Source organism: Budorcas taxicolor, chromosome 8 (genome assembly GCF_023091745.1).
Source record: "Budorcas taxicolor isolate Tak-1 chromosome 8, Takin1.1, whole genome shotgun sequence".
In the NCBI taxonomy this organism is placed as follows: Eukaryota; Metazoa; Chordata; class Mammalia; order Artiodactyla; family Bovidae; genus Budorcas; species Budorcas taxicolor.
The window spans coordinates 71825469-71840194 of NC_068917.1; positions in this window are offsets into that span (position 1 = coordinate 71825469).

Sequence of the window (14726 nt, forward strand, 5' to 3'; positions counted from 1 at the left end):
CAGAAAGTGGGGACCAGGATGTTCCTCTCTGAGCAGACAAACTATCTTTGGGCCCAGCCTAGAGCTTACCCGATGAGCACATTTGCCTGGGTGCCCACCTCCCTCACCCTGACCTCTTGTCCTGGCAACTTCTTTTCCCATAATCCAGAAGGTTCTCTCCTTACCCCCACTATTCTCATATATACTAGTGCTTTCTTGCTATCTTCTCCTTCCTACTGCTCCCAGGGGGAGGGTTACTGTTTACCCAGGAAGAATGAATTCCAATCATTAGGCTCTTAGGGTTGGAAGGAAACTTCCATGACAATAATAAACAAGTGCCAACAAGTGCATTGCACTCAGCAGCTCACAGCTTTCCCCTATGAAAGCCATCTCAGCCCTCCTGCCCAGCCTCTGAAGTGGGCATTTTTCAAGACTACAAAACCCAAAGTCAAGGCACCCAGGGACTTGTCCATGAGTGACTTGTCAGCGAGGAGCTGACCTACGGCTTGAATCCAGTCCTGATGGATTTCAAAGTCCTGTATTCAGGAAGTATCCCTCCTTGAGGGACAGGGAAGCTTGGCGTGCCGCAGTCCATGGGGTTCCAAAGAATTAGACATGACTTAGCGACTGAACAACAACAACTTGCTTAAAACACTTCAGTAAAATAAAATACTTTTTAATAATAAAAACTAAGACAATGTCACAGAAACACTTGCCAAGACAGGGGACTCTCAGGGCCCCTGTTTCCTGATTCCAGACAGCTTGGATAGTTGAGTTGTTCCTTCGCTTCCCTGTGACTTCACATCCACAAGGATGGGAAGCAAGAGGGAATTTCCCAGAAGTGCCTCAGGCTACACACACTCCTGGACAGCCAGATGCCTATCATTCTCCCTGGCAGCTGGCCTGCCTGGATGCTGTCTGCCCTCAGCAGAGGAGAGCAGGGCCACTCCCATCAAAGCCATCAAGTGCAGCCCCCACCTCCTACTTCACAGTGAAGCCATCATACCAGCAAAGCTGGCTCCATCCAGAATGGGCCATTTCCAGAGGTCTGGTGTCCCACTGCCTCCCTGTTCCAAGACGGGTGAGTCCCTGCCCCTTGGAGGGTGTGGAACTGGCAACACTAGAGGATCTGCACTGCTAATAGTGGTGAGAGCTCTGGGATTCTGTAATTTCCCCAGCCCTGGCTTGGTCCCATTTCTTCCTGTTCTTGCCACCTGGCTCCTGGAGCAACACCCCAACTGGCACGTGGAGCATTTTGGAATGAGGGTCTGACTAGGGCTCAAGCTCCAGTTTTGACCTGGGTTTGCTGGCAGCCTCAGAAGAGGTTCAGTACTGTAGCACCATGAGTTGGCACTCAGGGAGAGCTGGAAGAAAGAACAAAAGGAAAAGGAAGGAAGGCTGAACTATAGGCTATTGCAACCTCTGTCCTCGCCTCCATCTCCATGCCAACTCCCCAGTCTTCAACCAGGGCACCCCATAGAGTGAGAAAAGTATCCTCAGGTTCCAGCCAACAGCTTTGTCCCCAGCTACACAAGTGACCTTAGGGCCTCTAGAGTGATGCTCCGCCACCCCACCAGCTTCACAGTGGAGAAGGAAGATCAAATCAGATGCTGAACAAGGCAGTGCTTGGAAATATACGAGGTGCTTTGCAGATGCAGGCACCATTCTGTTTGTTTGAGGGCAGCCTATCCACCCCCCGGGGAGATATGTGGGGCCACACTCCCTTCTCCCCGCCCCCACTTCAGGGAGGAGCAGCCCACATCTCAGGCACTGCTGGGGCAGCTCTTGCTCCTCTAGTGACTAGAAGACAAGATAAAGAGAAACATCCCCATTTTGGTGATGGGAATACTGAGGCTTCCAGAGCTCAGCGCTTAACACATTCTGTCAAAAATGCCCATTTTCGATGAACAGGTACATTAAAAATGGTGCATTTTATTTTCTAATTTCTTAAATTATTAAAGTATGATAACACATTTACTAGCAAATTAGAAAATACAGCACCAAATTACATATACTTCCACTATATATTAATGTTATAAAACAGTACCTCTTTAAATGGCATGTTTAAAATGGAAAACCAACAGGGACCTATTGCACAGCACAGGGAGCTCTGGCCAGTGTTATATGGCTACCTGGATGGGAAGGGAATTTAGGGAAGAATGGATACATGGATATGCATGGCTGAATCTCTTGGCTGTCCACCTGAAAATGTCAAAAGCTTGTTAACTGGCTACACCCCAATACAATGTAGAAAGGTTTTTTAAATGCCCATTTTCATTGTGTATACTCCTCATTGACCCAAAGCTCTCTGAAGACAGGACCTATGTCTTCTTCCCCACAAATCATCAGAGGCTGGAACAGTAAGTGCTTGCTGGATGAATGAACGAATGAGCCAGTGATTCTTTTCACCTGACATAACCTTAGCACGAAGGCGCAGGCCAGGATCACTGACCTGTTCCAAACACTTATCTCCTGTCACTGGACTGATTGGGGTAAATGGCTCATATATAAATGCTCCTCTTTCCTCCTATTCTGTTCTCTTCTTCTTAGGAACAATTGATAAATCTGACTGGAGGATTTTTTTTTTTTTTTGCCATTTAAATTCTTTTCATCAAACTAGATTGGCTTATGCCACTAAGTCACTTCAGTAGTGTCCAACTCTTCGTGACCCTATGGACTATATAGCCTGCCAGACTCCTCTGTCCATGGGATTCTCCATGCAAGAATACAGTAGTGGATTCCAATGCCCTCCTCCTGGGGATCTTCCCAACCCAGGGATCAAACCTGCATCTCTTATACTCTTTGCTTTAAAGTCTAAATCTGCAAAGACTTAGTGCATTGATGGAAGTCGGGCAGGTTAGACTTTCCAGTCTACACAGCAAAATTGTTCAGTCTTAAGACTGAACCTTGTTTCTCCCCCAGCTCCATTCCCCTGAAGTGGGTGACAGAAGCACCGCCCACAGAGAACAGACCACAGTGCTGGGAACACAGGGCTTCCTGATAAAAGAGGTTTCCCCCCTCTCTTTGGCCAAGCCACCACACAGCATGTGGGATCTTCATTCCCCAACCAGGGACCAAACCCACACCCTTTGCATTGGAAGCTCAGAGTCTTAACCACTGGACTGCCAGGAAAGTTTCTGAGCAGAAATTCCTGCCCTCCCAAAGACGGTCAGCACCCCTGGTCAGCTCTGACCCCCTGATGTCGCCATTGCAAGGTGACCCCTGATGAGGGACCCCCATTGTCTATGTTTGCCTTCCACCAAACCCAACTGATTTCCCATTTCCTCTCAGCCGACTGCAAGGCAGTCTGATAACCCATCCTAAGCCAAGAGAAAACCTAAGTATTTGAAGAGTTGCCACTGTGTCACTGCAGTTCCCAGCACTAGCAAAACTGATAATGATCTGTTTTTTGGTGATCAATCCCAATCAATCAGTCATTGAATTCTTCAATGCCTTCTTGGTTCTCCTCCCTGATGCATATGCATTTTAAAGAAATAAGAACAGAGAGACAGGCTTTAATGCGAGGTAATGGCTCTCTAATAGTAGAAATAAGGCACCACAAGAAAGGAGATTCAAATGAGAAGCCAAGAAGGCGAATCTGCCTGTGCAGCATCTCAGGCGCTCCCCTGTCCTCACCGGAGCACATGCTGTTAATTGATCGAAGCTAAGACTTTTCAACACAGCACTCCAGGCAGCCACAACCAGTCATTTGAGTTGACTCATGAGTTCCTTTAATCCCCTTGTAAGTGCTGCTCCGCGAATTCTGAATACCCTCTGTTCTAAGCTCCGGGGTTCCGGGAGGTACCTGGGAAGCTGCTGTTCAAATCACACTCTGGGCTACCCCCCATATACACCCAGACACACCAGCAGTGTCCCAAGGAGGTGTTCAAAAGGCTTTTCCAAAGACAGAAACCGTCCCACCCGACTAAGGAGGACAGGGAGCAGGCGTGTTGGAGCAGACCTCTCATGCCAAGAAAAACAATCAGCTCCGGTTGGAACCTGATGACTGATTCAAACCAACCCCCGTACAGAAGTGCTTCCAACTCCTGTCAGTCCTGCAGGAGGGGCAGTTCTCCTCGAGGTGCTGCTCACAGCCTCTGTGGGATCCATTGCGCTCCTTTCTCCTGCGGTCTGACTCAGGTCGCCAGAGGATGACAAAGGGCCTCCCTTCCGGCCTCTCCCACAGGAGGAGCCAGGAGTCAGAGAGGCCATGAAGCACGGCTGATGTTGTGTCTGTTGATGAGCGACTGAGGGCAATAAAATGGGCTGCACAGATGCCATGCCAAGCTGGCCATGCCAGCCACAGGGCGGAGGCCATGAGGGCCCTGCAGGGGTGCATCAGCCAGCGGGCCCATGCTCCCCACCCCAGAGCCCTGCCTTTAGGGGTACAGTGAGAGTTTCCTTTGCTGCCTCCTTGCACCCTCTTCCTCCTTCCCAGCTGTTCAAGGAGACACGGAATTGAGTCCTGCTAAGCTCCAGGGTCTTCCCCGATGGGTCAGCGGGTAAAGAATCTGCCTGCAATGCAAGAGACACAAGAGACACGGGTTCAATTCCTGGGTTGGGAAGATCCCCTGAAGGAGGGCATGGCAACCCACTCTAGTACGCTTGCCCGGAAAATCCCATGGACTGAGGAGCCTGGGCAGGCTACAGTCCAAAGGGTCGCACAGAATAGGACACAACTGAGCGACTAAGCATGCAAGCAAGCAAGCTCCTGGTGCCATCCCGCTGGTGAGGGTGCTTCAGACAAGGCCTTTCCCCCAGGGAACCCTTCCCAGTTCCTCTCCTGGACACGCTCCTTGGTCCACCCTTCTCCAGTTAGGACACCACCACGTGGGCCTCCTGATTGGCCTTTGGAAACAGGAAATGTAGAGGTAGCAGAATGCCTTACAAGGCACCATGGCCCACACTGTCTCATCTGACCCTAAAGAAAATGGAAAAACAGTCCGTGCAAACAGACAGGTAAGGCTCTGCACTCAGAAGGAGGCTGCCTGGCTCCCCCTCTTACCAGCTGCGTGTCCTTAGGAAAGCCCTTTAACTGTGCCTCCCAATGGGTCAGTAGTCTTCCCTGCCTCCCTTACACAACCAGTGGTTCATCAGCCATCATGAAAGTACCTACTGTAATAAATACAGACACCAGATTGACAAGGCGCTGCCTCTGTCTTAGATAAGACAGTATCTAAAAGCTTCCAACACAGTTGGGGTAAGCAGATGGACAAACAGATAAGTACAACAGAGTTTGGAAACTACGGTGTTGAACCAGGGTATAGTGGGGAGAGGAGTTGATTGAAAACTGGATATGTATAGAAATGAGGATTTTAGAGCAGACATCGCTTAAAGAAATAGCACTAAGGTCTTACCAGGGAGCATTCCCATATGTGTAATTGTGCCAAGGATCAAAAAAGGTAATAGGTGTGAGCCCACTCAGTAAAAAACTGTAAAAAGCTGTCCAATGCAAGGTGTTAGTTATGCTATTAACGTAAAATGTCAGACCTCAGCCAACCAAGATGAGTTGTATTGGTTACACAAGGTTGTGTGTGTGTGTGTGTGTGTGTGTGTGTGTGTGTTAAGTCATTTCAGTTGTGTCTGACTCTTTGCAACCCCATGGACTGTAGCCCGCCTGACTTCTCTGTCCATGGGATTCTCTGGGCAACCAATACAGAGTGAGTTGCCATGTCCTCCTCCAGGGGATCTTCCTGACCCAAGGATGGAACCCAAGTCACACAAGGCTATGCTAAAGCAAAAAAAAAAAAAAAAATCTGCAGAGTCCCCAACATTTACACCACTAAAGTTTATTTGTGCATCACACAATATGCTCTGTTGGCAGAGGCTCTGCTCCACAGAGTCACTCAAGGATCCAGGCGGGCTGATGGGCTATCATCTTCCATCTCCTGGAATACAAAGCATCCTCAGTAACTATAGCTGGAGTGCAGAGAGCCATCCAGAGTGATAGGTGTCACTTTCACCTACAACCCATAGGGCCAGAACCAATTATGGGGTCCTGTCTAACAGTACGGGGACTTATCAATGTGGGGAAGTGACGGGATGTCTGGTGGGCATTAATGTCTTTATCACATGAGCCACAGAAAACCTCTCTGCATCCTGCAAAACTTGGGTGTTTGGCTAATCAGAAAGTCCTTTAAGGAAATCTGTGTCTGAGTCCCTGAGGGCCAAGAAGTCTCAGGAAGATGGTTCTGAACCTGAATTCTTCCTAATTCCAGAGTGACTAGCCACGGCAGAGAACTAAGGGACAACCAAAAGATTTAAGTTATGTCTGTGACTCAAATAAACCTAGAGTTAAAAATAATCATAGCTAACTTGTAGTGAGCACTTACTAGGTGCTAAGTCCATAACATCTGTGTTGATTCATTTAAGCCTCACAATAACCCAGGGAGGTAAATAGTCCCCATTCATATATGAAAATAATAGAGAAGTCCAAGTTCTTCACACTCCTCAGTGAGTAAAATAGCAGAGTAGGAAGCTGAATGCCAAACTAGCCCATCTCCAAAAACCATTCACTTTACCACCAAGTTATTCCACCGCAGTCCCAAGATCTAGATTTTTCACTGGGTATATGATATTGGCTAGAGAAGGAAATGGCAGCCCACTCCAGTATTCTTGCCTAGAGAATCCCGTGGACAGGGGAACCTGGGGGGCTGCTGTCCATAGGGTCGCACAGAGTCGGACGTGACTGAATCAACTTAGAATGCATGCATGCATTGGAGAAGGAAATGGCAACCCACTCCAGTATTCTTGCCTGGAGAATCCCAGGGACAGAGGAGCCTGATGGGCTGCTGCCTATGGGGTCGCACAGAGTTGGACACGACTGAAACAACTTAGCAGCAGCGGCATGATCTTGGGTAAGTCAGTTCAGCTCTCTGAACCTCAACTTTCTCATCTGTAAAATGAGATTAATAGCAATGCTTGTCTCATAGAGGGACTTCCCAGGTGGTGCAAGTGGTAAAGAACCTGCCTGCCAGTGCAGGAGACACAGGAGATATGGGTAATTTGATCCTTAGGTCAAGAAGACCCTCTGGAGGAGGGAAGGGCAACCCACTCCAGTATTCTTGCCTGGAGAATCTCATGGACAAAGGAGCCTGGCAGGCTACAGCCCAAATGGTCGCAAAGTCGGACATGACTGAGCGACGAAGCATACACATGCGCTTCTCATAGGATTTTTGAGAAAATCCGAGGATTATCTCCAGGACCTCCTTGGCGGGCCAGTGGTTAAGAGTGTGTGTTCCAAAGAAGGGGGTGGGAGTTTGATCCCTGGTCAGGGAGCTAAGATCCCACATGCCTCATGGCCCAAAAAAAACCAAAAAGAATAAAACCATAAAAAAGCAGTATTGTAACAAATTCAATAAAGGCATTTTAAATGGTTCATATAAAAAAAAATCTTAAAAAAAAAATTACCTCTTAATTATCTTAGAGAAAAAAGAGTTTTTGTCAACTATGGACGGAGGAGCCTGGTAGGCTGCAGTCCAGGGGGTCTCGAAGAGTTGGACACGACTGAGCGACTTCACTTCCACTTTTCACTTTCATGCACTGGAGAAGGAAATGGCAACCCACTCCAGTGTTCTTGCCTGGAGAATCCTAGGAACAGGGGAGCCTGGTGGGCTGCCGTCTATGGGGTCACATAGAATCGGACACAACTGAAGCGACTTAGCAGCAGCAGCAGCATACACTTCTCTGCTGGTACATGACCAAAAAAATACCTGTGGATTAGACATCCCTTAGGGACCAAGCAAGAGTCTGAAGAGAGATCACACCTGTTGGATGAGGGCAAAGCAGGACAGGTCCCTTATTCCCCCAAGGAGTCTTGCTGACACACTGGAAACAGCCCCAGCCAACTGGCCAACTACACTAGGTGGAGACCTTCCTTGCCTCTTCCACTGGCCCCAGGCTTCCTTTGGCAACTTGGTCACAGCTTCATATTTGTTTATTTTTCCTGCAGAGGTTTTTGCAGTATTTTTCCCAAGTGGGAGAGCTACATCGATAAGTTCCATTGCATCACGAGTGTGATGAAGAACAGAGTGTCTGGCTTGTTGACTGAGGCTTCCAGTCCAGTGCACAAGGCACTGTCTCACACACACGTACTCCCCACCCCTCAGCAGTCTGGCCCCTTATGCCCTCACCAGCCCTTTTCCCCTCCTCTAATTCCATTCTGGGCTTCCAAGATAGCTCAGTGGTAAAGAATCCACCTACCAATGCAAAAGAAAGGGGTCCTATCCCTGGGCCGGAAAGATCCCCTGGGGAGGGAAATGGCACCCCACTCCAGCCTTCTTGCCTGGAAAATCCCATGGACAGAGGAGCCTGCTAGGCTACAGTCCATGGGGTCACAAGAGTCAGACACAACTAACTAAACTACTACCACCACACTTCCATTCTGCCCCAGGACCCCGCTCTAACCACAGATCCTATTCTTCCCCATCCCAGAACTTTCAGTCCTCCACCACCTCAACACAATCTTTCCACCATCTCCGCCTGTCAGATCCTTCCCGGGTACAAAATTGTCAATAGCGATTATCTCTGGCTGATGAGGTTACAGGTTATCTTTTTCTTTCCAAGATTTGGACCAATGAGCCCATGCTACTCTTACAGTCAAAAAAGCACAAGGAAGTCATGCTTCAAGACCCTGCCCTCCTGCAAGGCCCCCCTCTACTCGAACACCTAGTTACCTGTCTCCTCTGAAATCCTACAGCTCTCAGCCCTATCACAAATGTCTTTGTACTTGAGTTAGTTGACTGTGTGTAAATGTCTGATCACATCCTGGCGTGCTCAGTCATGTCCAACTCTTGGCCACCCCATGGACTATAGTCCACCAAGCTCCTCTGTCCATGGGATTTCCCAGGCAAGAAGACTGGATTGGGTTACCATTTCCTCCTTCAGGGGATCCTCCTGACCCAGGGATCAAACCCATGTCACCTGTGTCTCCTGCATTGGCAGGTAGGTTCTTTACAACTAGCTCCACCTGGGAATGTCGGATACCCGCAACCAAATCGTAAACGCCATGAAAGCAGGGACTCTTCACACACATCTGCCCTCCCCTGCTTAGCCCTTTGCATATAGCTAGGTTCCATGCACATACTGAATTGGGAATGAGACTTGGCAATTACAAGAGTTTCAGGGATGGCCGTGATATGCCTTACTTTGGTTTGGGGGCCGGAAGGTACAGGGGTGGTGGTGTTGGAATCATTGCAAGTTAGAATGCAGGGGTCTTAGAGTTCGTATAACCCAATGGCCTGCATTTATACAGACTCTCTGACATTGAATTTGCCCAGCAATAGGATTTTCTTACTCCCACCACATGAGCAGCCAAACTAAGGCCTGGAGAGGTAAAGCAATTTGGCCCACGGGTCCAGAACCCACATCTCCTGTCACCCAGCCCACGCTTTAACCACTAAACCACAGCTGCCACTCCAAGACCTTATTAATAGCCATTTCTCCCCCAAGTCAGCGGTTGGACATGGCTTGCCAGGTTAATAATTTGTTCATTAGGTGCCTAATGAATTACTTGCTAATTGCTAACTTGATGAACAGCCAGCAGTCCCCATCTGCCTGGAGAAATGGAAGCAAATAACCACAGAAGAGCTGGCCAAGCTCCGGTCTCTGGAGAGCAGGAATTTTCAGCCTGAGAGGATGGTGACCGTGGCTCCCAGGGAAGAAGTCTGTGTTGGCCAGTCGCCTGGAATACTGAGAAGTTCCCAGGGAGTTGTACCTTCCAGGTAAGCCAGTAGAGACAGGCAACTCTTGTTGGACCTATAAGCTCCCTACAGAAGTTTAGGGCTGCCCAGATCATCTTCCAAGACCTCTCTCCACAAAACTTCCCCTAATGATTTTCTTTTTTTTTCAATATTTATTTATTTGGCTGCCCTGGGTCTTAGTTGCAGCGTTTGAACTCTTAGTTGCAGCCTGTGGAACCTAGTTCCCTGACCAGGTATTGAACCTGGACCCCATGCATGGGTAGCACAAAGTCTTAGTCACTGGACCACCAGAGCAGTCCCCTTAATGATTTCCTTATATTTTCATTTTCTCTGAACTTCTACCACTTGAAGTCGATACTATTCAATTTAAATGTCGTCTTGTGTTTTCTCTGAGTGTCGGTCTGGTCTCCCCATCTTGAAGGCAGACACAAGATCGCTATTGGACTCCAAGCCTCCTGAGAATATAAGCCACATCTTTCTTGTTCATCCTTTCATCTCTCATACCAACAGTGCCCAAATTCATAAGTATTTATTTAAGGGATGAATAATTCATACTTTCCTGGATACATCTATATTGGCTTGCTAAGGCTGCTGTAACAAAATGCCACAGACTGGGTGGCTTCAACAACAGAAATACATTCTCTCACAATTCTGGAGGCTGGAACTCCACGATTAAGATCTTAGCAGGTTGAGGTTCTCCTTGGCTTGCACACGGCCACCTTCTCACTGTGTCCTCGGTGGCCCTTCCTCCGTGTGTGAGCATCCATGGTGTCTTCATCCATGCAAATTTCTTCCTGTAGGACACCCTTACAGGATTTGATTAAGGCCCGTTTTAACAACCTCACTTTAGCTTTATTACCTCTTTGGAGACCTTAACTCCAGATACAATCACATTTGGAGAGAGTGGAGGGTCAGGATTTCAATACAGAAATTGGGGATGGGCACAATTCTCCATATAACAATTTCCCACCCTGCAATGTATATCTCAGTGGTCCACATGTATTAAAAGCATGGGTCCCCAACACCTGCCCCCACCAGCTGCACAGCAGGAGGTGAGCGATGTGGGGCAGGTGAGCAACAAAGCCTTATCTGTATTTACAGCCACTCCCCATGGCTTGTATTACTGCCTGAACCATGCCTCACATCCCCGCCATTCATGGAAAAACTGTTCCACGAAACCAGTCCCTGGTGCCCAAAAGGTTGGGGACCACCGTATTAAAGAGTCATGCATGCTAAGTCGCTTCAGTCATGTCTGATTTTTTGCGACCCTATGGACTGTAACCCACCAGGCTCCTCTATCCATGGGGTTTCTCCAGGCAAGAACACTGGAGTGGGTTGCCATGCCCTCCTCCAGGGAATCTTCCCAACCCAGGGATCGAATCAAAGGCTCCAAAGTTGGAGAGGCTTTCCATTTTCTCTGGGGGAAGGGTTCATCTTTGTGACCTGATTCGCAGTCATGCTCAGATCCCAGAAAAACTCCAGGGTGGAATATTTAAGGCAAACCCTCTTGGTCATGTTGGTTCCCAAATCCTTATAGCCCTGTTATTTTTGAAATCACTTTCGAGCAGTACTGAATAGAGATGATGATTTTTCACATTTGCATAGCAATTTTTCTTATCAGAGCACGTTCTCGTTTTATCCCTCCAGCATTGCTGTGAGGGAGGAAGTGGAGGGTTACGATGTCCATCTTACAGACAAAGAATTGAAGTAAGAAGTAATTAATCAGCTTTCCCAAGTCGTGACTTTCACTCCCAGGTCCCTTCCTAGGAACCCCTGTAGGACAGACCTCGGTCATTTCCAGCTCTGTGTCTGAAGACCCAGCGAGGACCAGGCACAAAGGGGACACTCAGGGATGTTTGGCATTAGTGACTACGAGCTGCCGTTAGAACCCTGACACAGCGTGGAAAGAGGCTGACAAATCAGTATTGACTACCACCACCCACCCCCTCCCAAACACCCTCGAGGGCCTAATAGGCAGCCAGCTTCAATGCCTGAGGTTCCCATGCCAGCCTGCTTTTCAGTCAAGACCCCAAAGCCCAAGGTTAAATTGAACATGATTCTGAGAAATAATATATCTATTATCACTTTCACACTGCTCCCAGGGACAATAATGAAAATGTGTTTATGATACAATCACAAAATCATTTCACATATTATTTATTTTTATCCTTTTATGTCACAAGTATTTTTAGAATCTCCCTCTGATACATTGTGGAGTGAAGCAGGGTATACATTTTCCCAAATGCATTATCTCATTTCATCCTCAGAACAAAGCTTAAATGTGGATGAGAAGGATATTATACCCATTTGGCAGAGAAGTAAAGCAAGATAGAGAGGTCAAGTATTTGCCCAAGGTGAACAAGAAGCAGCGGGCCTGACTCACACTGCCTGTCCTTTCCTCAGCATCTCTAGATTGGTGTGGGAGGAAGTCTGAGGAAGCTAAGCAGGAGGGGCTCCTTCTTAGGACAGGTTTGTTGTTTAGCTAAGTTGTGTCTGACTTTTCTGCAACTTCACTGACGCTGACTATAGCCTGCCAGGTTCCTCTGTCCGTGAGATTTCCCAGGCTAGAAAACGGAGTGGGCTACCATTTCCTTCTCCATGGGATGTTCCCAACCCAGGGATCAAACCCGAGTCTCCGGGCCTGCAGGTGGATTCTTTACTGCTGAGTCACCTAGGAAGCCCTCTTAGGGCAGGAGGAAAAGAGAAAACCCTGCACCAGCAGATGCCAGATTCTATCTGCAGATGCATCACCTTTGGCACAGAGTTTTTGAACACTTTGTACCTGAATTATTTCAACTGAGGTGCAGACTCTCCAGCCCCACACTGGCCCCATCACATCTTACTGCATCAGTCTCCACTGTGCATGGTTATGTTGCCATCCGGATGCTAATGGGTTTCGAGTCTGCAGTCCTCTTTGGTCTGTGAATAGCAGCCTCGCAGTGACCTTCCTTGAAAGAAAGAAAGTGAAAGTGAAAGTCACTGAGTCATGTCCAACTCTTTGCAACCTCATGGACTATGCAGTCCATGGAATTCACCAGGCCAGGATACCGGAGTGGGTGGCCATTCCCTCTCCAGGGGATTTTCTCAACCCAGGGATTAAACCCAGGTCTCCCACATTGCAGGAGGATTTTTTGCCAGCTGAGCCACTTGGGCAGCCCAATGGATATTTGGGATGGAAGAAATCCCAAATGGGATGGTACAAAACAGGGCTCAGGAAAGGGGCGTGGAGTAACAACCAGTGCAAACTGCCCTCCTCATCCCCCTCACCCAGCAACAGAATTCTGCCAAGGTCAGCAGACCCTGCACCAGGTGATGGAGTCTGGAGATTTAGGCCCCCAGAGGCTGCTCCCCCTACATTCCTGGGCATAACTGGACCACGTTTTCTACCTTCTTTGATCATCCTCCAACACATGGTGTGAAATAGGCAGAATAAACCAGCCATGGTCTCTCATCAGCTCAGCCAACCAGGAGAAGGTGTGAGCCTCACAATCTCCATAAAAAACCCGTACAAGAGGCACCCAGCCGTTGACACAATAGTCCCACTGCTGGCTCCCTGCCGGCTTTTTTCTCTGATGAACACAGGTGGTCCAAACACAAACAGGTCCCCTGCTGCTGAGTATAAGCCTGGACTCCTGGGTAAATGACCTGAAACATACAGTCCTTGTCCACCTGTCCTCACCAGGCATGTCTGTCACCAGCCTGAGTGTGCTCAGCCTCCCAGCCTCTCTCCTCCTCCCCTCATTGGTCTGGAGCTTTAGAGTTGCTCTTTTGTCTCATACTGATGTCCTCTAGCTCTTCAAGCCCTTCCCTTCCTCAAGGAGAGTCTATCCTGGGCCTTTGCTGCCAGCATAGATCAAAATCTGTGACCACATGGTGCCAGGTTTTTGGCATGCTGAGGATGTAAAAGGAATGAGAGGTGGGAGCATGGCAACTCTCAGTAGGATGGAGGGAGAAGGAGGCATCAAAGGAGCTGTCACTCAGAGACCCACTCACAGCAGGACTGCGGCAGTGCCGAGGATCCAGGAGTGTGTTACTTCGAGAGTGGGTTGCACACGCTCAATGGATCTGATGGTGTTGGTGGGAATGTCAGCTACGGAGGCTGAATTCTCTGGGACTCTGTTGCACAAAGAGGAGGCAATGTAGGACGAAGGCCCTGGCTCCTGGAAAGGGGCCCCAGAAAGGAGGTGAGAGATGCACTTAAACACTCCTAGTACTTCTTGTGCCCTGTGTACCAGTCTTGGTGAGACTAGGAGGGTCTTCCAGCAACCAGGCAGTCTCACTGGGGTAGAAGGGAAACCTGGAAAGCAACTTCACTCTCACAGGACATCAGAGGCAGGGGGCTGCCTCTTGATGGCTTTGCAGAAATATTTGACATCTCCACTCTCTGCAGAAAACCCATTTTCAAACCCTACTGTCCTGAGAACAGGATGGTGGCTGGACTAGCCTCTCTGGGCCCCCAGGAGAGAGAGGGAGCCGTGTGCATGGAGGAGGACAGACCCAAACCCCCATGCTGGGCCAGGACCAAACATGTACTTGCAGTCACTTCTTTGGAAGCCACCAGGGCCCCTGTGGAGTGTCCTCTGGGTGGCATCTCTCTGTTCTCTCTGCCTCTTGCCTGCAGCCCTGGAACAGAAGCCAGAGCTGGCCTCCCTTGAGGCAGGCTCACAAGTGGTCCACACCTCAGTTAGTGCTGCCAGAGGTCCCACCAGAGGCTGGGGGCTGGATCTTCTCTGCAGCTCTGAAACTGAAAATGTTAGTCACTCAGTCGTATCTGACTCTTTTATGGACTGTAGCTCACCAGATCCTCTGGCCATGGGACTCTCCAGGCAAGAATACTGGAGTGGGTTGCCATGCCTCTCTCCAGAGGATCTTCCCAACCGAAGGATGGAACCCGCATCTCTCACGTCTCCGGCATTGGGAGGCGGGTTCTTTATCACAAACCCCTTCTAAATTCCCAAGCCACCTTTCCACAGCTCCTAAAGAATGTGGGGCTGGCTTCCCCAGGTGGGATCAGCCAGGCAGTTGCCCCTCCCAGGACTAAATCCC